The sequence below is a fragment of the Biomphalaria glabrata genome, unplaced genomic scaffold (assembly GCF_947242115.1).
Source record: "Biomphalaria glabrata unplaced genomic scaffold, xgBioGlab47.1 scaffold_19, whole genome shotgun sequence".
In the NCBI taxonomy this organism is placed as follows: Eukaryota; Metazoa; Mollusca; class Gastropoda; family Planorbidae; genus Biomphalaria; species Biomphalaria glabrata.
This window is the reverse complement of record NW_026602932.1, coordinates 620,055-645,392: the sequence shown is the minus strand read 5'-3', so window position 1 is coordinate 645,392 and position 25,338 is coordinate 620,055. Positions and strand designations below refer to the sequence as shown.

General features: G+C 35.3%; 1 pseudogene; it reads right to left on the bottom strand.

Annotated features, from left to right (window-relative positions):
- Positions 1-25,338, bottom strand: part of LOC129924166 (dynein axonemal heavy chain 6-like) — an 88,031-nt pseudogene that overhangs the window by 9,658 nt on the left and 53,035 nt on the right.

The window sequence follows — 25,338 nt, the reverse complement described above, 5'->3', positions numbered from 1 at the left end:
CCTAAAACACTAAATTGTAGCTTGCAAGTACAATAACATTACCTAATATAATAAATATTCAGAGACACAAGGCTAAAGACACATTTCTTATTCCATATGCTAGAACAAATTAATATAAATAATCTTTCTTTCCAAGAACAATTTGAGAATGAAAAGGAAGGAAGGAAAAGAAAAACAATGAGTTAAAAAAGAATTTTAAGCTCTGTTTCACATGAGGTATTTGAGGCTGCAAATACCTCGGAGCTGTTGTCTCAGATGAGGGAACAAAACCCAAACTATTGGCCCGAATAGCACAGTCCACAGCAGCCCTTTCAAAACTTAAAATAATATGGAAAGATAAGGGCTTAGCCCTCGGCACCAAAATCAGACTGATGCGCTCTCTGGTCATGGCCACATTTTTATATGCTTGCGAGTCGTGGACGTTGAATGCAGAGCTTGAGAGGAGGATCCTAGCAATGGAATTGAGATGCTACAGAAGGATCCTAGGCATCACATTCAAAGACCGCATCACAAACCAAGAAATCAGAGACAGGGTTACTGTAGCGATTGGAGCCCATGACCGACGACCTGCTAGCTATTGTAAAAAGACAAAAGCTTAAAACTTTTGGCCACATTACAAGATCTACGGGGCTCGCAAAGACTTTCCTTCAGGGAACAACCCAGGGAAAAGAAGAAGAGGCAGACAGAAAAAGCGATGGGAGGACAACATTAAAGAATGGACGGGCCTGCCATTGAGAGAGGTTCTAAACAAGGCAAAAAAAAGGGAGGAATGGAGAAAGACGGTCGACAAATCTTCCCTGGTGCCCCAACAGTCCAACAGACTAAGGGATAGGTAAAGGTAAAAGGTAAAGGTTTCACATGAGCCAGTGAGTAACAGGATGAATTCAGGTTGGAATTATTATCTTCTTTTTGAACTAAATTTGTAAAAGAGAAGCTGACTTTAAGTTGAAGTTTCCAATAAAATGTGTGAAGTTTTTCGGGAAAAATAAAACTAAAATTTAACAGATAGATCTACGTTCATTCTAAATGTAAACAATAAATTACTTACATGGTTATTTAAAAAAGCATTGTATACATTCTCCAATTCCTCACTCATCACTACGAAACCTTTGATGGCTTTTTTTCAGTTGTTCTAATGATGTCTAAAGGAGTAAAAATAAAAAAATAAAAACTTGACCAAATTATCTCTTAAAATGAAGCTCTGACTTACTATCATTTCACCATTATCACGAGAATTCCAACAGTTATTGCTGGGTATTTTCTATTCTGGTATCCATTGAATAACAGTTTTTTTGCTGTTGTTGTTGAGCTTTGTAAGTGCTGTTCTGAGGTTTTTAAATACAAGAGGAATCAGAGTTTTGCAAGCTTTGGAGGGTTGTTTTCGCATCAGTTAGAAAGACAATCTGACTGACTTGGATGATTTGCTAGCATGGTAGCAGCTAGTGCTAGTGCTTCCCTTTCTGCTCTGTGACTGTCAGAGAGCTCTCCAGTTGCAATGGATTTTTCTAGTTTTCCTCCATCTGGAGGATCGATGAGTATTCCAGCTCCTCCATTTGTGATGGCTTTATGGGATGAGCCATCCGTGTAAACTCTGTTCCACTGATTGCTAGGATAATTGGTTTGTAGAAAACAGTTCACTATTTCCTTGAGCTCTGTTGATCTGTAGTCAGATTTTCTTTTTATGTTTTCAATATGGTCCCTTATAGTAGGAAGAGGGCTTTCGTCCCAGGGTGGAGATTCATTATAGTGTATCGAGGATTCCAGAGTAATTTTTTCAAGTTGTTGAATGCATTGAAAGCCTAGAAAATTGAATGGAGCTACCAATTTGCTTTTACAAGAAACAGCCAGTTAAGAATTTTTGATTTCACTACATGAGATATTGAGGGCACGGTGGCTGAGTGGTTAAGTGCTTGGCTTTGTGATTTTAGGACGCCCCTGAGTCCACCAAATTCTAATTTTAATTTAATTCAAATTTTAATTCTAATCCAAATTCTGACTTTAGTTGGGGAAAGAAAAGGCGGTAGGTCATTGTGCTGGCCACATGATACCCTGCTCGTTAACCTTGGCCAGCAAAATAGATGACCTTGACATCATCTGCCATAAAGATTGCAAACTCTGAAAGGGGAACTTATTCTGTGTCAATATCATATCATAAGCAATCTTCTTGTAATTTGCCTCATGAACTATTCGTTAAATAAATCTAGGCTTCAGATTTCGTTTACATTAAACCTTTTATAATATCAGTAAGGTCTTTGTATACAATACTATAAAACATACTCATTAATTATTCTATATTTAAATCTTATTAACATGTACCTTGATTATTATAAGCAGTTTATTGAATCTTTCAGTTTCTTGCATCAATACTATGGTTAAAGAGTTTATAAGACCTTTGGCGTCAGGCTAGTGGATAAAGAAACAATATTTTGCAATCAATTTGTCAATTACTACTAAGCGTATCTAATATTATTGAAAAAACAACAACATGGTTTTTGATATTTTAAAAAATATTGTATGCACTATTATGTTGTTTTTCTTTAAATAAGAAGCTTTTAATAATGTAGTAGTTTTCACATTCAGCATTCTATTATGTTAGGTATTATTGCATGCTAAGAGAGCATTCTGTTATGTTAGGTATTATTGCATGCTAAGAGAGCAATCTACTGTTAGGTATTATTGCATGCCAAGAGAGCAATCTACTGTTAGGTATTATTGCATGCTAAGAGAGCAATCTACTGTCAGGTATTATTGCATGCCAAGAGAGCAATCTACTGTTAGGTATTATTGCATGCCAAGAGAGCAATCTACTGTCAGGTATTATTGCATGCTAAGAGAGCAATCTACTGTTAGGTATTATTGCATGCCAAGAGAGCAATCTACTGTCAGGTATTATTGCATGCCAAGAGAGCAATCTACTGTTAGGTATTATTGCATGCTAAGAGAGCAATCTACTGTCAGGTATTATTGCATGCTAAGAGAGCAATCTACTGTTAGGTATTATTGCATGCCAAGAGAGCAATCTACTGTCAGGTATTATTGCATGCCAAGAGAGCAATCTACTGTTAGGTATTATTGCATGCTAAGAGAGCAATCTACTGTTAGGTATTATTGCATGCCAAGAGAGCAATCTACTGTCAGGTATTATTGCATGCCAAGAGAGCAATCTACTGTTAGGTATTATTGCATGCCAAGAGAGCAATCTACTGTCAGGTATTATTGCATGCTAAGAGAGCAATCTACTGTCAGGTATTATTGCATGCTAAGAGAGCAATCTACTGTTAGGTATTATTGCATGCCAAGAGAGCAATCTACTGTTAGGTATTATTGCATGCCAAGAGAGCAATCTATTATGTTAGGTAATGCATGATAAAAACTAAGAACTACTACTATATAAAGCTAGACACTAAAGCATCACAAGAACTCAAAGACTATCATGTAATACTAGGAACTATGGAATGATAGGATCACTAACAATATTAGAAACAGAAAGGCCTACTAAGAATTAAAAGGATGGCCCAATAAATGGGAATATGGAAATCCATTGCTGGTGGCCCATACTTAAATAGGGATGATGGACTGTAAGTAAAGTAAGTACTAAGAATTAAAAACTACCATTTTTACTTGGAACTAATAATATTAGTACGTACTGTAAACATATTGGGATTCACTCTTTCAATATCCAGTTTGTCAATCAATCGATCCAGGACAGCCTCAGCAAGTTCATAAGTAATATCATCATTAGACATCCCACCATCAGCTGCTACGATTCTCGGTTGAACATCAAGTATTGTAGCTAGATAAAAATGTGTTTTACTCCTTTAGTTCTGCATGAACAAAAATTTTTGTCTTAAATTCCAAACATCTCACCCTTTTTTTGTTGATTTATTTGAATAAGAAGAATCAATTGATTTATTAGTGCTGCTAACAAAACAGTAGGCTCAAGGTAATAGGTGAACAAAACAGATATATAAAGCAAGAGTTTCGAACTGGTTTGAACGTTCTTCTTGAACATTATCAAATGTGGTTCTCCTGAGATCAACAAAAAGCAAGTTCTAAACGACCCTGTATCTTTTTAGGGAGAAAAGTGGCAAAGGAGTCTGTCCATAGAGCATAAGACTCACTGATGGCTACAATGTTGTAAGCCATAATAAAGCAGTGTAAAAAAGATTATATGCCAATTTATTATATGACAATGAATCATATTCTTAACTAAAGTATTTCAAAACAAAACCAGTGTAAGTGTACAGAGCAGTCAATTGCGACTGTTTTTGTTTCTATACAACCATTACCAAAACAAACACAGTCTTACCAAGTAAAGCATTGGTTTCATTCAACTGAAAGGCTATGTTTGCATTCTCATGGAGCCCAAAGATTTCTGGCTCATCTATAAGTGGTAGAGATTCTATGTAAGCCTTGACAGTAGCCAATGTCTTGACAAGAGGTGGATAGTAAATACCTTAGATTAAAAAAGATTAAATTTAAAAAATTACCTTCCATGGCCCATTGTATTTAATACAAAACAACATAACTTTTTTTCTCAAAGACATTATTTCTTATGAGGCTGATGACTTTTGGTAAGCAATTACTTTGCTATTAATTACTAATGAATACTACATTTTAAACAAAAGAACAATTCCCTCTCCCCCATACCTGAAATAAATCAAGGTTAAGGGCATGTATAAATCTAGTCAGAATATATAAAATTCTAGCTTGGTGATACAGATGCAGACATGGCAATATTTTAAAAAAGGGTAGCCTAGACTAGACTACTGGATCTAGATATTAATACAAGTAATCAAAGTTTCAAAGATGTCAAATGTTCTTGACAAAGTTTGAATGTATTTATTGAACTCTTTCACCTCCAGACACAATGTAATTGTAAGAAATTTATATTTTGAAAAATTATAATGGTCAAACAAGTTTCAAGTGCGGCCAATTAGCTAGTTATTCTTTTCCCAAAGTTATACTTAAACTGTTAAATTTGTTAGAGCTATTTTTGAGATCTGTGTCCATCCGAGTTTGTTTGTTTTTTTTAACCCTTTTGCCAGCTGATAAGAGGAATAGTAAAATAAACAATGTATCACGAGCTAAAAAGTTCCTCACCCTGACAGACTAAAACAGTCTTAATCAAATCTACTTTCACTATGTTAAATCTTTGCTCAACTTGCATAGGATTCTGAAGTCAGATTAGAATGGATTTAATCTAATTTGTTATATCAATTTTGATTAGGCTCATACTTCAATTCTGTAACTGGTTATAATTTATGTATGTTTTTTGTTTGCATATTTTTGAAAAGGAATTTTGCTTTGATCACTCCATGCAACTATTTTAAAGTGCATGTTACACCCCTCTCTATGACATTGATCTTAATAGCAATACAAACTTTTTGATCAGTTGTCAACGCTTCTAAACCCTGCAGCTTCTCTACAATCAATAGAGATCTAAATAATGTTGATGTGCCATAAGCTATTGACTATACCAGCATCTTAATCTTTTACAAATTATTAGTAGAACATTATACAAACTTACTGATGATTCAAAAACTATTAGCCAACACCAAACCAAATAAAGCTTCTGGACCTGATGGTATTCCAGCTAGATTACTCAAAGAACTAAGTAATGAGCTAGCCCCAGTGTTCAAAATACTCTTTCAGGCTTCACTTAACCAGGGCAGAGTACCAAAGGACTGGAAAGAAGCTAATGTCACCCCCCTATTTAAAAAAGGAGAAAAATCTGACCCAGGAAACTACAGACCAGTATCACTTACCAGCATCACATGTAAAATCCTAGAACACATAATATGTAGCAACATCATAAACCACTTAGACAAACATAATGTCCTCACACCATACCAACATGGCTTTAGGAAATATAGATCATGTGAAACACAACTAATAGGACTAATTGATGATTTTTCAAAAGGTTTAGATAATAGTGAACAAATAGATGCTATCTTATTAGATTTTTCTAAGGCTTTTGACAAAGTTCACCACCATAGTTTGCTTAAAAAATTAAAATATTTCGGCATTAATGGTCCACTGCATCAGTGGATTAAAGACTTTCTGATAGGGAGAGAACAAACTGTAATAATAAATGGCTCTAAATCAACACCGATAACAGTAAACTCAGGTGTACCTCAAGGAACAGTATTGGGTCCACTACTATTTTTAATTTACATAAATGATTTACCAAATTGCATTACTTCAGGAACAAAAGTCAGATTATTTGCAGACGATTGCATAATATATAGAACAATAAAAACAACACAAGACACAGATATTTTACAAAGAGAATTAGATGAATTACAGAAATGGGAATCAAATTGGAGCATGTCTTTCCACCCAGAAAAATGTCAGTTGTTAAGAGTAACAAAAAAACTAAAACACTTTGGTATTAGAAATTTGGAAAAATAATAGACGCTTCAAGTGCATCAATGTTTATAATCCACCAAAACAAGAACTGGCTTTAGATGTCAGAGAAACAATAACTGTAGACACTATCATAGCTGGAGATCTAAATGCCCATTCACCTTCCTGGGGCTATGATGACACTGATCAGTCTGGTAAAAAAGTTCATGACCTGTGCAATTCTACTAACCTTTTTCTTTTGCAAAATAAACACTCTCCTCCTACTCTTCTGCATGCTAGCAATGGTTCACTATCACGACCAGATCTTTCTTTAGTCTCTGCTAACTTGGAATCTGTCATAACTTATCAAGTACTAGGCGATATTGGTAGTGACCACCTTCCAATATTACTGACTGCCACTCTTTCTAAAATGAACACCAAGTCCACTAAAGAACCACGAAAGTGGTGCTATAGTAAGGCTAATTGGAAAGGATACGAGACAGCTGTCGACAATGCCCTTGAAAAAATCAATGTAGAGTCTAGCTCTGTCGACCTTGTGTACCGTCAAATAACAACAGCTATCCTGGGCATGGCTAAAAAGTTTATTCCTCGAACTTACCCTTGTAAAAAATTCAAAAACTTTTGGACGGCTGAAATCAACAAACTTGTTATGGCTCGGAGAAGGGCATACAAAAAGGTCCAAAAGAACCCAAACAATCCAACACTCAGGCAGAAATATAACAGACTCAGCCTACTAGTCAAAACGTCTGTTAACAGGGAAAAACGAGAACGTTGGACCAACACCTGTGCAAGGTTAAACCTAAGGGATAGCTCTAAGGCTTGGAGTCTTCTGAGAAATCTCGAAAATGCTGGGCGTACGAAAACAGCAACCCCATTATCTTCACCGAGTGGGGTAACCATTTCATCGAAAAAGAAAATTGCCACCTTGTTGAACAAATATTTTGCCAAGATCAACAAGGCTGCCAAGAAGTCCCCAATGTCCAAAGCCATTGATAAAGCTCGCAAAGCTGATGAAAAAAAAGACCGAAAGGAACCACAGACCGAAAGTGCTGAGGGAACGATGAACTCCCCATTCTCGATAGGCGAGCTTAATGCTGCCATAAGGAAATGCCAGCTTAAAAAGGCTCCCGGGCCGGATGGTATTACCCCCGAAATGCTTAAACATGTAGGGGGGAAAGGAAGGGCTGTGCTCTTGGCATTCGTAAATAGAACCTGGGCAGATGGTCATCTGCCCAGGGCCTGGAAACGTGCCACCATTATTCCTATACCAAAAAAGGGAAAAGATGCTTCCACTGCTGAGGGCTACAGGCCCATCTCACTCACATCTTGTGTGGGAAAGATGGCTGAAAAAATGGTAAATGAGCGTCTGGTTTGGTACCTTGAGAGTGCCCGTCTTATAGCTCCAGAACAGGCTGGTTTCAGGGCTGGAATGTCCGCTATAGACCAAGTCAACATCTTTGTGCAGAGCGTAGCAGATGGATTCCAAAGGACCGAAAGCACATACGCAGTCTTCATTGACTTAAAACAGGCATATGATAAAGTATGGCGGCCTGGTTTGCTTCATAAGATAAGAGCCGTGGGGGTGCGGGGACGGATATATTACTGGATTAGAGACTTCCTACAAGAGCGTACAATAAGAACAAGGATGTACGGAGAAGTCTCAGGGGAAATGACCCTCGAGCACGGCCTCCCCCAGGGCTCTGTCCTGTCATGCGCCCTTTTCACGGCCTTCATAAATGACCTACCAGCTCAGCTAAAATGCCAAAAGCTGCTATATGCTGATGATATTGTCCTTTGGAAATCCGGAAGGAGCGCATCCTCTATACAAAAAGTGCTACAGGAGGACCTCCATACGCTCTGCTCATACACACAAAAATGGAGGCTAGAAATAAACACCTCCAAGACGGTCTATTCTCTGTTCACGCTCGGGACTGGCATTCTCGGGCAACCTTTCCAGCTCTCCCTCAACGGAGTGGCTCTCAGCATGGAAAAGCTACCCAAGTACCTTGGTGTAACTTTAGATCGCAAACTAAAAATGTGTGAGCACATCCAGGATGTTGTAAGAAAGGCCTCAGGGAAACTTTGCATTGTGCGGAAGCTGGCATCCACGAAGTGGGGAGCCCGAGCAGACATGCTCCGATCCCTGTATTTAGGAGCAGTCCGATCACAGATAGACTACAGCCTACCTGTGCAAATTTATGGCTCTAGGACTGCTCTTGAACAACTTGATAAAATACAGTCCCAAGCACTAAGATTTGTCTGTGGAACCTTTAGGACAAGTCCAGTGAATGCGGCTGAAATGATGGCTAATATAGCTCCACTAACCCTTAGGAGGGAAAGGTCAGTACTGACCTGCTATGAGCGGTATAAAAGGCTGGATGAATACCTCCCAGCTAGAAAACTAGTGGATGGTTGGAGATGCAGAAGACGTATCCAGATGCAGTCTTTTATGCATCATGCCACTAGACTATCTGATGAAGCTGGCCTCTCTACCAACCGACAAAACATTCAACGCTTTCATCCCCTTCCCCCTTGGTGTCGCCCAACAACCCCAGACATACGCTTGAAATTAGTAGACCCTAATGCCACTCAGCAAAGCCGTTCATCTAACGACCTTCAAATCCTAGCTCTGGAGACCATTAATACCTTCAAGCCCAGTGCTATTTTTGCATACACTGATGGATCGGCATCAATAGATTCTGGAAGAGCAGGCTATGGAGCCTACATCGACTTTCTTGGCTCTCACACAGTCAAAATCTTTGGACCATGTGGTAGTGTTTGCAGTTTTGATGCGGAGACCATGGCAGTCTGTGAAGCCTTAAAAGTCATTGACTCTCAACTCGGCGAGGGACATTTGAGGGCAACACAGATTGTTGTGGTCACTGACTCAAAATCTGTACTACATGCTTTGCAAAGCCCCGGACCATGGCCCCCCAATATCAACACTGTCATCATGGCTTCACATAACATCAAACAACGCTATGGCACCCCTGTAATAATGCAGTGGGTACCGAGTCACATAGGTGTGACTGGCAACACAATCGCAGACTCTTTGGCCCACCAGGGAGGGCAAATTCCACCCACTGATCAGGCTGTAAGCTTTCATCAAGCCCTGGCTATAATACAAAAAACAGAAATGGAAAAGTGGTTTGAGTGCTGGGACAAGTCCCAAAAAGCCCGTGGAGTCTGGGAGCGCATGAGGCGCCCTGACCGCACTTCCCCGTGGTGGAGGCTGTCCAGGCCTGAGCAAGCTATTATAGCACAGTGCAGGACAGGCCACTGTCCTGTTGGCTCATATTTCTCGCGGCTATGGCCAAATTTCGATTCACGGTGCCCTCGCTGCGGGGAAGAAGAGGAAACCGTGCCTCATATTCTGTTTGACTGCCCCAGACTTGCTGATCTCCGTCTCGACAGGTCTGGGAAACCCAAAATTCTCGACCTGTATGGCGACATTCATGCACTACGCAAGACAGCAGGGTTTCTGTCCAGGGCTTTTGCAAGAGAGGATTTGAGCCTCTCAAGCCCTCACTCTAATGGAGTTTGATGATGATGATGATGATGACTTATCTTATTCATGGCAAACCAGTAACACAGACTAAAAACGCAAAATACCTAGGTGTTATAATAAATGAAAAACTGTCATGGAATCCACATATTGATGAAACTACAAAAAAATAAAACAAAGCATTAGGATTTATTAAAAGAAATTTCTATAAATCAAATAAGAACATAAAACTAAAATGTTATTTAACCTTGGTTAGGCCAATAATAGAATATGCATCCTCTGTTTGGGACCCCTCAACTCAAGAAAACATTAAGAAACTAGAACAGACACAAAATAGAGCAGTGCGATTCATAACAAACGAATATTCACATTTGACTAGAGTAACACCTTTAGTAAAATCACTAAATTTAGAAAGCCTTCAGGACAGAAGGCTCAAAAGTAAAGTAGCAATAATACATAAAACACTGAACCATAATCTTCAAATACAAAAACAAAATTTAATAAAATACTCTGAAAGACACAAAGATAAAGGCACATTCCTCGTCCCATATGCTAGGACAAATTTGTACAAATACTCCTTCTTCCCTAGTGCTATTAGAGCATGGAATGGGTTGCCTGAGCTAGCCAGGAAAACCAGTGACTTGGCAGAATTTAAGTCATTGGTTAATATGCATGACTAAATGCATGACGCGTAGGACGTAATCATCTTCTTTTTTGAAGTAACGTCTGTATTATATAAGATAAGAAGAAGATAAGATGAGAAATCAATTTTGAATATTTGTATTTTACATCAAAATATGTTGATCAGTGTTAAGGACAATGTGTGTATGTGTGTGTGTACTGAATGAAGTAATACTTGTACGAAGACGAAGATGCTACTTTCAAAGGTTAGATCACAGATATGGTGTATAAAAAGAAAAAAAGGAAACAGATCCTCAATTTATTTTAGTCCTAGTTTGAAACCTGCTAATAAACATCAACATCTGCCACAAATAAATGAATAGGACTTCCTTTATAATGTACTTTATATTGAACATACAATTACCTGATTCCGAGTATTTTTATTTTGGTTTTAAGGTTTCAGGTCTGAAAAAAAACTTTAAAATTGTCCTTAGACATCTTTGATCTTGGGCATCTGTGACTCGACCACCATAGGTAATCTGTGGTGATAAAAGAAGTTTTAAATCATTCAACTAATTGTGTATTATACTGTACAAAAAAATAATCATTCATAAATGTTAACCTAAAATTTGAAAATTAACGAATATAGATTAATGTATGAAGTCTTTTATGGATGTATGTAGTTTGAAAATTGTGGTGGTATTTTATTTTAAAATGTTAAAATGCACAATTGCATTTTAAGAAATGCGATAATAATTAAATGTGAGCCATCTGTGGTCTGAGGACAAAATGATACTTTTCTCTCTTGACTCAATTTAGCCCACTTCTGTTTCTCCTTTAATCTAGCTTGGTCTCAAAGCCTGATATTGCATGTCTAGCTGCTGAGCAAAATCCATATAAAATATATGATATAATGTGCACTGTTTTGTCATTTTCGCTCCACATGAAGTGGGCATACATGTCTGGTCAATTCCAATTACAAAATTATTAATTAAGTTGTCTCAAACTATTACAATAATTTCCTTTAAATTTTTTCTTTTTAATTACACGTTTATAACAAAGTCATGAAAAGTCAAGAGATAAATATTTTTGGCTTAGTGTTTTAGAAAGAAACTAAAATATTTATATCTCATGCGCAAATGACAATACACACAATACTCTACCTCTCCTGTTATATAGATCAGTGTCTCCCAAGGGATGTAACCATCTTTACAAAACATTTCCATGTTGAGCAATGCACACTCTCTATCACTATCACTAAAAGCGTACTAAAATAAAAATAGATACGACTTATTTATAAGAAAAACTGTATACATACATTTTTTTTTCTAAAAAGATAATATTTTGAAATGAATTACTTTAGGAAAGTGAAGAAATGATCATCCAGAGAGGACTAGTGACATTCAGAAACCCTATATAAAGAAAGAGAGAGAGTTGCAGAGTCAAGACAGTCTAGCACAGTGGAGTCCAGTACAAGATCAGAACAGTACAACAGTTATTCAATTAGAAATTTTGAGTTGCCAATAGTACACTATTTGGCATGTAATACATCAGACTCAATAAAGTACACTATTTGGCATGTAATACATCAGACTTAATAAAGTACACTATTTGGCATGTAATACATCAGACTCAATAAAGTACACTATTTGGCATGTAATACATCAGACTTAATAAAGTACACTATTTGGCATGTAATACATCAGACTTAATAAAGTACACTATTTGGCATGTAATACATCAGACTCAATAAAGTACACTATTTGGCATGTAATACATCAGACTTAATAAAGTACACTATTTGGCATGTAATACATCAGACTCAATAAAGTACACTATTTGGCATGTAATACATCAGACTTAATAAAGTACACTATTTGGCATGTAATACATCAGACTTAATAAAGTACACTATTTGGCATGTAATACATCAGACTCAATAAAATACACTATTTGGCATGTAATACATCAGACTCAATAAAGTACACTATTTGGCATGTAATACATTAGACTCAATAAAGTATCACCCTATTTAGAATCTGAGTTGCCACATTCTCCCAATTGGTGGTAGCTGTTTTGATTTCAATCAAGAAACAAAGGAGAGAGACACAACAATATCATTATTGTTAACTGTGTTAGGTTCATTATGATTTATTAGTTGTTTCATTAACAGGTCCATAGTGCTGCATGTTTTGATGCTGAACATTTTCTTTTTTAAAAAATAAAAGAAATATTTATACTTTATATGTGTGTTTATTATATTTTTGTGTGTGTGTTGAACATTATCTTTTTTTTTTTTTATATTCACGAGCCACCAATTCATTTTAGAACTTGCATTGCCAGGATGGTCTGCACTGAACAAAAACACATTTTTTCTTCCCTAATTGCATTTTCTATTTTAAATTGAACAAATCTATAACAATATATCACAGTAGCTGCTCTCATAATACAGCCTCTCATTACTTTCAAACATTGATTATCTCTTTATCTCTTTTTTTTCTACACAGCACAGAGAATACATTTTTCTAATACATAACTTCCTTTACCAGTTGATTAATGTCTGTCAGGAGTCTTTTTTCCAAATAAGATTTAATAACAATATTATATAAGTAATCATCCAGCTTCAATTACTTCTGACTCTATACTGGTATAGTCTTTCACAATTGTTATAAGGAAAGGTCAAAAAAATGTATTTTCAATATACCAGGTAGATGAATTTTCTCGAAAAAAAAAGGTTGTTAGACAATTATAAATTTTTAACAAAATTTTTTCCTAGTAACCTAGAGAAAAGTTTTTAGTTTTGAATATCCAGCACTAAATGAAAGTTAATATCTTAACACAGTCAGATGCCACATGCCTAATTAGCATTAATTAAGGCCAACTCTCGTCAATTTATTATTTTATATCAGCTTCATGTCATAATTAATTTAATGGGACAAGCCTTAATAAACAAGTTGATTCTTTTGGAAAAAAAAACAAACATTAATTTCTAATAATAGCAAACATTAAAAACAATAATAATAATAATAGCAAACATTAAGTTCTAATAATAGCAATAGAAACACAGAAAAAAAAAAGAAACCCTTATTCTCTACCCCAAAATTCTTAAGCTTTTTCTTTAGGGCCTCACTGGTTTTTTTTTCCAGCTATTTTTTAACATAAATAACTTATTTTTTTAAATAACTTCATGACACATGTGGCTGAGATTGCTTTTCTATTTCTTTTCATTGTTCATATTGTAAGGTTTTCTTTGCTGGTAGTGGTAATGGCAATAAGCACTATACTACTACAGCATTCATTTTCATGACTGACGGATTATATATATATATATATATATATATATATATATTACTATGAATAAAGATAGGACAAAAGCAATTAAGAAAACTACATGACAAATGTAGAGAGTATAGATTCCCTACTCATCATGAACTGCCAGGTTTCTTTTATCCACTTAGTTTGCAATCTTAGGTACCTAACCCTGATTAAGTGTTGCCTGAAAAAGTATTTTGAGCACTAGTGCTAGCTCGTGGCTTAGTTCTTTAAATTAAGCTAATATGAGTTTTCTTTGCCTCAACTCTTTTCTTCTGACCCACACATAAGTCAGCTCTGCAAAGATCTCTATCTGCAGCTGTGCAGATTAGGCCAGATCTGACCATATTTGACAACAGAGTCAACAAAAAAAAGTTAGCTGTGATATTCATACTCTCCTGCCTTGACTACTGCAATCCCGTGCTAGCAGGTAGGTATACAGGACAACAACATCATTCAGCTAGAGCAGGGGTTCTCAACCTGTGGGTCGCGACCCCCCTTGGGGGTCGATTGACAATTTGCCAGGGGTCGCCTAAGACCATCGAAAATATAGATTGTTTTTTTCTATTCTTCTATTGCTGTGTGTGTGTGTGTTAGGGGGGGTCGCGTTAGAGTGGGGGATTCTAAAAGGGGTCGTTAAAAGGTTGAGAACCGCTGAGCTAGAGCAAATTCAGAACAATGCTGCATGAATGGTCCTATGAAAAACAAGAAGTGATTCTGCTACTGCTCTCTTGTGTACACTCCATTGAATGCAAGAATTGACTACAAAACTAAGAATGTCCTTTTACTTTAGTGAACTGATCACTCCATATGTTAGAGAGAGAGCCCTGCAGTCCATGGACTCAATGTGACATGTTTCTCACTAAAAAGTTACAGTTTGTGGGCCTTTTCAGTGCTTGTCTAAAGGTTTCAAACTCACTCCCCATTGATCTCAGACAAACAGCTTGCTTCACTACTACATTCAAGAAGAACATTAAGACCTATCTGTTCAAAACTTTTTTTTTAGATTAATGGGTCATTTTAACACTTGAGTTTATGTCTGTTATGTAATAGCTTTAATAGAATCTAAAAAACAAAAAAAATTGAATGGGTCCTTACACTAATAGATAATATTCCAGTTCTTAACATTACTCTTACTGTAATATTATGGTTCTACACTCTAACTGTAATATCCCAGTTCTACAGTCTTAACATGACTCGTACTGTAATATTCCAGCCTAATGGTCCAAATTTTTTCCTCTCAAGAATAACAGCATGAAAAAAACAAATGCCAAAAATGATCTTCCTCCAGTCCATTCCCAGAGCTGTTATAAAAATTTTTTAAAATTTATATAGAAACAATAACACAAGTTAAGTCAGTCATTATTATTACTAATCTTTAAAATGTCTTTTTTTTGTCATTTTTAAATAAAAAAATCAATCAACCTACACTATAATAACAAATATAACAAATATGGAAAAGCTCCAGACCTTTGTTAACAGATGCCTACGCCGCATATTAGGAATTATGTGGCCAGAAAAGATAACTACTATCGATTTGTGGGCGAGAACTAGACAAAAGCCCATAGCCCAAGACATCACAAAATGAAACTGGAGCTGGATAGGACACACCCTGTGAAAACCAGCTACCAATGTTGCAAGGCAGGCACTTGACTGGAACCCACAAGGAAAGAGGAAAGTGGGCAGACCCAAGCAAACCTGGAAGAGGTCAGTCATCAGTGAAGCTGAGGGTACTGGAATGACATGGCAGCAGATTAAGAAAGCTGCTCAGAACTGAGTTCAGTGGAGAGGTGTGGCTGCGGCCCTATGCTCCCCTGGGAGTGCACAGGATTAAACCAACCCCATAATAATCCATACACAATACATAGTGTAAATAACATTATTACTATTAACACAGAGGACTACATTATCATCTTTCAATACTATCATAGTGTTGGAATTTATTGTTAATTATTAAAAAATTTTTCTAACAAAAACAAAAAAGTCTTACGGTGGTCTTCAAAAAATGAAGTTGACATATCTATGAATGCCCTTCTTAGATTGGCTCTAATGCCCTTAGGTGGCTCATTAGTGACTTTGACACTATTCTGAAGAACACTGACAGGGAAATGTTTGGCAGGCATTGAAGACAGATAGAGTCTAAAGTTGCTGTGTAAAAGTGAACTGGTCTCCTGGATATTTTTAATAATGTCTTCCATGGCATTCATCCATGAAGCAGCTAAATGGCAATTCTAAAAAGAATTTAATAAGTTAAATTTAAACTAAATGTTTTGGTTTAAATAACTTTTTAACGCAAAAAATGTTAAGTCTTTTAAAAATAATACAATCAAATTTTTAATTAATATATTTATAAATCTGGGGAAAAAAAAATCTATGTTTATTCAAAAATAATAAACATTGATTTCTGTTTAGTCAATGGCTAGGAGAGATTATAATATAACAGTTACCTATATACTTTTTGAAAATGACAATTGGAAAGGTCTAAGAAGAAAAACAAAATGCTAGCTTCTGTTCCTTACCTGTACAAAAACCCAGTCACCAAATTTGGTTGCATTCTTGATCATTGTATCTGCCACTGGACCTTGACCTTGGCCAAGTGAAATTGATTTCACACTATAAGTGAATAGTTAAAATAAAGAATCAAACCTACAAATTACTTTCTAAATAGGAGTTAATAAAAAAAACAACCACCATGTAATTAAGCAATAATTAATTATACATTAATAAAATTTAGGAAATGTCATGTCTTTTGTTAACTCTAATAAGAACATAATAATTAAATTTCCCTCAGCCAGCTTGCTCCAAGTTAAAAGTTATACAAAGAATTTATTAAATATATAATTATACTGTATAAAGATAAAACACATAAAAAATTTATAGGTTTCAAATAATTAGCACTTCTAGCCTTCTGATGGTATTTTATCGTATCATCAGAGGGATAACATACCAAAAAACTTTCAAAATACAATGGCTCAAATATAACTAGGACTATCTGCCAGAAAATATGGGATTAAAAAAAATATTGCCACAAGAATAGATCCAAATTTTTTAAAATTCCAATGCTCAAGAAAGAAAACTTGAGTCAATAAAAAAGCCCAAAACTATAGAATGATAAAGTCTAATGGTTAACCAAGCAAAATAATGCTAAAAATAATTTCAACAGACTCAAAAGTTGAGGAGGTCCTTTGCAAAGGTAGAAGCATTCTTGAACATATACTTAACATTAGACTTTTGACTGGTTTTGGCATCATGATATGTGGCAAGTGATGAGGGAGTTCAGCTTGGATAAAAACATTATCAATATTATCAAAGCCCTGTTCCAAAAGGCAAATAGCTCAATACTTCTGAACAACCAAGTTTGAGAAAGTTTTAGGACATCCATAGGAGTGTGGTAAGGATGCATTCTCTCTCCAGCTCTTATTAATTAACATATTTCTGAAGCATATTATGATGGAAACTCTAGAAGGATTTACTCCTACTTGACCAGCCTTTGTTCATCTCGGGTTTGAAGACGATATAGACCTCATTGGGGAAATTTCAGACCAGAAACAAGATATTACTTCAAAACTGTATACTAGAGCAGTCTGCATGGAACTCTGTGCTGATAAATTCAAAATACTAGTTTGTGCTGGAGATATAATGAGATGTTGCGGATGTTGGGGTACAGTCGAACGAACTAACATTAGAAGAAGTTGACTCATTTAAATACCTATGGTCAAACATTGGAAGAGATGGACTTCAAATCAATAAGAAATAAAAACCCTTTTAAGCTTGGCATTTGCTGTCATGAGCAAACTAGAGAATCTGGAAAAGTAACAGCTTCCAACCAAATTAAAACTGCATTCTTCTCTAGTGGTCTCTGAACCCCCACATGGTTGTGAAAGTTGGATACTGAACACAGACAGAAAAAATTCAAATAAATGCTACAGAAAAATGCTGGGTTTTTACTCTTACAAGTCAACACTCTGGATGACAAAAAAAGGAGGAACTTCTCAAGTCTATAATGTGAAAAGACAAAGCTGAACTGTTTCAGTCATATGGGTAAATTTGAGATTTCAGAAACTCTTGGAAAATGAGGAAGCAGGGGGAACACTGTAATAAGAAACTCTCAGTCTAACTAGAGTTAGAGCCTTGACTTTGTGAATGAGATGATGTAGATCTACTTGTATTAAAAGCTAGTGTTACAAAGAAATCTAGTTCCCTATGTTGAAAAGAAGCTAATTGTTTTGGTTAAAACTTAATTTTCAAGAAGTAACTAACTGATATGAAAGGGCAACAGACTGACACTAGACAAAAAAGATGTCACAAAAATGGCAGCAGTTTCTCCATGTAAGCTTTATGTTTCTCTTTTCCATAACAATCATATTTAAATTCCCATAGAATTTAGCTTAAGTTAAAGAAGACATTTATGGTAGAAAAATAATTTAATGAATATATTTATTGAAAAAATGTCTGTATTTACTTTTCATGAACTCCCATATCTTTAGCAAAACGTAGAAATGATGTCATTGGATCTGATCCTGGAGAAAGAACGAAGACCAGTGGAGTAGTCTTAGACATACTTTCATAAAGTTCTGGCAATGTGACAGGAGGACTTTCAACAAATTGTTTCCCTAAACATTCAGAAACAAACTCTGTCACTGCAAATGTTGTCTAGGATAAAAACAGAATTGACATAATATAAAAGTTAACAATAAATCCAAAAAGGATATAATTAATTTTTTTTCACATAAAACCCAAGAAAAATATCTTTGTTGAAAAAAATTTACACACAGTGCTTTATAGTTAGAAGATTATTTTGATCCTAACTGCTACTTTTTTCTATCATTTTCAATGGATCAACAATCTCAATAGCCCCAAGATATCTATTAGCATTGAAGGATAACCCTGGTATCAATTTAGATTAATCTAGATCTAGATCTATTCCATTAGTCTTTCTACCTCAACATTAAGTTAATTCATGTTACAGAGAATATCAACTCCTTTTAAACATTTGAACATTGTGAGTGTAAGCATTGTTTTTAATTCATCATATTGTAAAAAGCCAGAATGAGCCTTTAACTGGGAAGGAGTTTGGTTAGCAGGCCATAGATCTAGATTATCCATTTGACTGCCCTAACCCAGGGATCTAAGATGTGATGTGATTTTACAGAGAACCTGTGCCGCAGAACATAGATCTAATATTTAAACTATGACCAAGGTAAGAAAACTTAAGGCTATGGCGCAAGATCCTTTGATCCCATTTGCCAGTTTCACCGTTAGAATAGTAGGTCTATGTACTGGTTTGTAAGACGTGAGTATGATGCTCTTTCATTTGGGCACACAACAAAACTTTTAATTGAAAACTCACCCTTTCCTCACGGAAAACTTTAACAAACATTAATTTTTGAAAAGCTGTCAGGCGATCATTCCAATTTCCATTAACTCTATCTGGAAGAGGCAGATCACCATCGTTATATTCAGGGGGATCCAAGACAGCGTAGAGATAGCGCTCCGGAGGAGGATTGGCTCGAACCTAAAGTTTTTGATATAAAAAAAATCATGCTTTCTCAGTTATAATCTATACAATTTTAAAACGCAGAAACTTTCACAAGCTTCTTGCATTCATAACATTGTAAAACCTAGACCTAAAGGCCCAAGTCAAGCTGAATATAAAATACATCCTTGTTAATAAAATGAGCCTTTTTAAAATTCTGTTAACAGTTATTGTAAAGAAAAACACTTTTTTCTCTTGCCTCCTGTTAGGAACATAATAGTACAATAGAGTGAAAATACACTGAATGACTACACAACACACATCTCTAATATTTGCTGAACACATTCTTATGGATAGTTACAAGCACACGTTTACATAACAACAACAACTGATACATTAAATCATTTTCATAACCTTCACCCCAGACCCCCTTCGGTTCAAATTGTGCCTAGGATTTACAAGGAAAGAACTAAACTAATCATACACCAAAATAATTGTTATCTTGTTCATTTTCTTTATTTCCAACAGTTATTGTATAAACTTTATGTCCATTGCTTACATAGATTGATAAATCATTAGAGAAAGTGAAATAAAAAACTTTATTTTTGTCACAAGGCACTATTGTTTTGTTATTGTCACAAGCACTACAATTTTTGTGTGAAAGATGCCAAGTCACTTAATTGTTCCTAGTTGGAGGCTCAAATTTACACTCTTGAATTTAAAGGTTTATGTCTGCATCTTCTGCCTGTTGTTCCTTATGTCTGTATCTTCAAGGTGTTTTTCTTATGTCTGCATTTTCTGCTAATTGTTTCTTGTCTTAATCTTCATGCTTGTTTCTTTTGTCTGCAAGTTTGCTGGTTGTTTCTTTAGTCTGAATTTTTGTGGGCGTCTCCTTAATCTGCATCTTCTGCTTTTGTTTTTTTTTTATGTTTGCACTTTTGCGGTTGTTTTTTCATCAGGTAACTGGCTTCATCAATAAAATGCATTTTGACCTCATGAATATTATCATCATAGGGTTCAACAAAAGCTGTTGCATTTTTGGTGCAAAGATAGCAACTATCTGCTCTTAATTTTACGATCTTCATTTGGTCCATGTGTTCAGCTTTTTAAGATAGTAATAGAGCTTCGTGAGTTTGTGGTCAGGAAATCCTGATATGAAGCTAAGAACTAACCAACCCAATAAATGTGACTGGACTCGCCATCTGAGTCTAATTCAGTAACACGTGAACTAAAATACAGAGACAGATTTTTATTATAGATTCATCCAAATGTGTTCAGACTAATGTGAATTCTTCAGGGCCATAAGAAATATAGGGGGCTTATTTTGATTGTTCATCGCTTTATGTGTATTGGCTCACCAGGCTATATACTATTACAGAAAATGTGTTTGGCTAGCATTACAGAGTAAACAGAAGGGGTAGCAAGAGACTCTTGGGCACAGGATTAAAACAATGAATCTAGAATGACAAAACTAAATTTAGTCATCCTGTATGGAGGCCCCATCAGTTTCTTTATCAAATGGCAATATACTGCAGACAATTTAAAAATTATAATCACAGAATTAATGGGAAATAAAATAATGTAATAATTCAAAACATTAAAACACATTTTTTTTTTAAGAGATTGGTAATGAGCCTGGGCTCACGGAACCCATTTGTGGCATGGTTACTATGCCACAAACTGTAAAATATTTTGTATAATTTAAAACCACAATAAAACAATTTAATATAAGACAAGTGATTAAGGCATATTTCTCATTCCAAATGCTAGGACAAATTCTAAAAAGTGCTATTTATTTCCTACGCCTGAAATGGGTTGCCTAAATCAGCCAGAAAAACAATGCCTTTGCAGAGTTAAGTCTCTCATTATTATGTACAAATAGATTAAAGAGACAGATTTCAAAGAATGAAATGATCTTTTTTGAAGATATGTCCTAATTATTAAGATATGTAGCCTTCAGTTTGATTGAGACTGATTGTTTTAATATTTTTTTTATATGGGTAATGCATTTTGTTATCATTATCATTACCTCAGGGCCTTCATCCAGTCTTATCCATACAGGTGTTTTATCCAAATCATAATGGATGTAACAGAAGTCTTCAAATGTGTCACTCATCTCGCAGGCCATTTTCCAAACATTTAATGGAAGCCACGTTGTGTTTTCTGGTTTGGGGACATTTTGCTATAGAAAATGTAATGGCTTTTAATTACAATAAAAGAAAAAAAGTTTTTATTTTGATAGAAGTTGTGTGTTCTATAATTGTTTAACCTTCCTCTTTCAATGAGATTCTAAATAATCCATAAATATGTCAAGTTGTCAGTGGTGACAAAGTGTGTTGATTCTCAATGGTTATATAAATTTAAACTCTCAAATCTAATTGATTTGAATAAGCTACAATCTTTAAGATGTACAGAAAATTCTGTGGCATTCAGCATTTTACATCTCTTGAAATTTACAATCTTCCCTTTTTAACTTCTGCATAAAGAGGCTAATCATTGATACACAGCCACGGACACAGAAAATCACTATTCCATACAAGTGTACTATTATTTAAAACTTTTTATTCCTAATGTATATAATAAAATGATAACATATTTATATATCTCTAGGATCTCTAGAAAGTCATTTCATTTCTGTGAAGGCATTTCCTAAAATAAATGAAGTTGAAATAAGAGAAGAAGACAAATAATAATCAAAATGTCTAGTACCTTCTCTATACCTCAAATGGGTCCACGGAGAAAAAAATTCCACTCCAAGGGAGTTATTTCCCCTTCAGTTTTCATAATCTCTGAGCAAAGCAAAAATGAAAATACAAGCTTGTGTTTTTCAAAGAGACCTCTGAAAGAAAATCAAAGCAATCACTAGAGGAATATCTCATTTCACATTAATCTGTAAGTAAGATCAAAGTTAATTTAGTTAATGAATTCTTTAAGATTTACAATATAAATAATGGGTACTTGACATTAGCTAAGAAAAGGCTAGCTTCATAACACCCTTGTTAACCATCAGTAATAGAAACAGATGACCTTTGCATCATCTGCATCTGAAGGATGTGAAAGGGGACCAAGCATACTACAAAATAAAGCATGACCCACAAAACAAGATATACTAGAGGCACTATGAGATATATTTGATTATTTTATGGCCTCCTTCAGTCATGAAACAACTACTGGTCTCATGTAATTGAGATGAATACATAGGCTATGATTGGAACCATGTCACACATGCAGCAGTCCTTCCCCCCCCCCCCTCCCCTTGCAACCAGCTGATCTATCCAAATGAAGGTTAATGCCAATAAAGTTAAGGAGTAAATTTTATCGGCATCCCAGACTCTGCCAGGGTGTAGCACTGTAAGCTGCCCAAGGGTCACTGGCTCTTGATTTTTCTTCAGGGTTGACTCCTGAAAACTTTCCCCATGTTTGGATATAGCTGCAATGAGTAGAGATTTGAATTAGAGTTTTCCTTCTCCTAGGTGGGTAGCCAGCAAGCTAAGGAGCCCCCTTCCTGCCTGAAGATTACTTGTTAAAGCACCAGTGCTCTTCTTGACAGAGAACAGTTCAAGCCGGATCCAATATCTGAGTTGGACTAGTTGTCAGAGGCTAGTTGAGACGCATGCCTTTGGAAGCATTTTATAGGCAGTGGAGTGCTTTTTTTGCATTACACCAATTCCAGTAATGTCAATATTACTGAAACCATGAGACACAATGCAGGTAACAATACAAGAATTACCTAGAAACATTCTTGTAAATACATACTGTAGTCTCTTCTAAGCAAATGTCCAGTCGTGTTTGAAGGTCATCGGACTTCTCACTGGTTGAGATTGTATTGTTAAATAGCTGAATAAAATTTTAAAATAATAAAATGGTTAAGATGTTTCTGACTGAATCCTAAGCATTTGAAACATTGGAAAAATAAAGGCTAAAATTCAAATTAAACTCAGACATGATTGCCTAACTTTGGACTGGACCAATTTTCCTTTCAGACAATCAGATGATGGGGAGGGAGATTTTTTTTTTTTTTTTAAATTTTATTAGTAATGTGAGTGTAGGGGAGAAAACTACTCTATTCTAGCATCATTTCATTTTTCAAATTTGTTTCAGATTTTCTAAAAAATACACCAAACTAATTTCTACTTCATACTCATACAGATGGCTCCTCGGTCCTTTTGACTACTGCCTAGTCCTGTTTTCGAACCCTACCAATTTATTACAGAGGCACAGATGACAAAAATGTTGACACCTTGTAATTCATTCTTTTAATCACAAAGAAACAATGGATTTTACAGAAGAATCCCATCTAGCCTTGTCAAGAACCATAGCTGCAGTGCTAAAATTTGTTGCAGGTTGGCGTCATTATCATCTAATATACCGTCATTGTCATCTAATATACCATCTAGCAAAGCATTCATGGATAATAAAGATTATTATTATAATTGGTTTACAGGGGTAATGTTTAAAGTGGTTCTGCCCATCAGCAACACAATACACAAAGAAGCTAAACATTTTATAATGAATTTTCTACATTAGTTAATAATGACACTGTATTTCAAACTTTAACTGTAAATAATGGATATTTTGGATAAGACATATACTGATTGTCAAAGAATATGAGAAAAAAACACATGTGCTTATACATGAGTAAATTATCTGTTTTTATTGTTATGACTATCTATCTGGCTGCCTGGAAACACTGGACTCAGATTGCCTGGTACTTTATCAACTCTAATAAACTATGTCAAATACTGTACAGTTGGAAGTTTGAAAGACTGCACAAGCACTTCACTGTAGAGAACCTTACAAAAAGGTACTGCTCTACTTAATTGAATCATACTAGACTATCTGTTTTGTCCAGAACTGAACTGAACCTGGACTCTACCAGACTATCTTGACTCTGCCACCTCTTCTCTTTATAAAGGGCCAATGAAGGCCTTCTAGGAAATGACAGAATGTCCCCAGACCTTTTTTAGACAAATCACATGACCACATCACAACCTATTTTCAAGTAGAGTGTTCCTGAAGGGCCATCCCTCATCCTGGTTTAATGCTAGCAGTAGATGGCTTCTGTCACCTGTGTGAGCGTGTCATATGCACATCTAACCTTACCCATATCAATAAGTTCATTTATAACAATATCCTTTTTAAATACTTGCAAAATGTATATGAAGTAAATATGGGTAAAGTTAAAAATTTTACATTTATGCATGGGCCCACTACAATTTGAAAGAGACCAACTTTGGGTACTAAGATCAATACTTATTGGTTTAGGAATGTAAATTACACATACTAATGTGATGATTTTATTGGCTTATCCATTCCTTTACCTGTTTAAAATACTTGAGAGAGAATTGATACATGGGATCTACTTCCCCCATGTCAGACACCACAAAGTACATAACCGAACCCCTCTCAGCAACACAGCGATATTTCTTCAGGGCCACACTGATCTTTTCTTCTGTTGTCTCGGATTCAGCAAGTCTTTGTTTGATAACTGTTGAGGTGACCTGTCAAGAAACAATTCAATGTAAGTCTTTGATAACTGCTGAGGTGACCTGTCAAGAAACAATTCAATGTAAGTCTTTGATAACTGCTGAGGTGACCTGTCAAGAAACCATTCAATATTTTTCTTTAAGTTGATCAGAATTAAAAACTAGTTAATACATGTCTGCTATACATTTTACATCTGAACTTATTTCAACAAGTGTATCTACACTGTTACTTGATGTTTTTACTTTAAATTGGCAACTAAAACCAATTTTTTCCCAATAGCAGTAAAATTTATTGGTAGACACCCTCATAATATAATTTTCTGGTAACATTGTTAGACCCATTTTAATCTTAGAATTTTGTTTAACTTTATGAACATTGTTTTTTCTTGAACTAAGTCTAATAAAACATAATGGTATTTTTTCTGTTTGATTTCTAGTCTTCTACATCTTTGTTTTCTAAATCACATTATAATTATATGATCATTATTACATATTAAACTCTGCTAGCGGAATTATAAAAAAAAATTATTTTAGTGCTGTGTTACTTCTGCCGAGAGATATAAGGAATG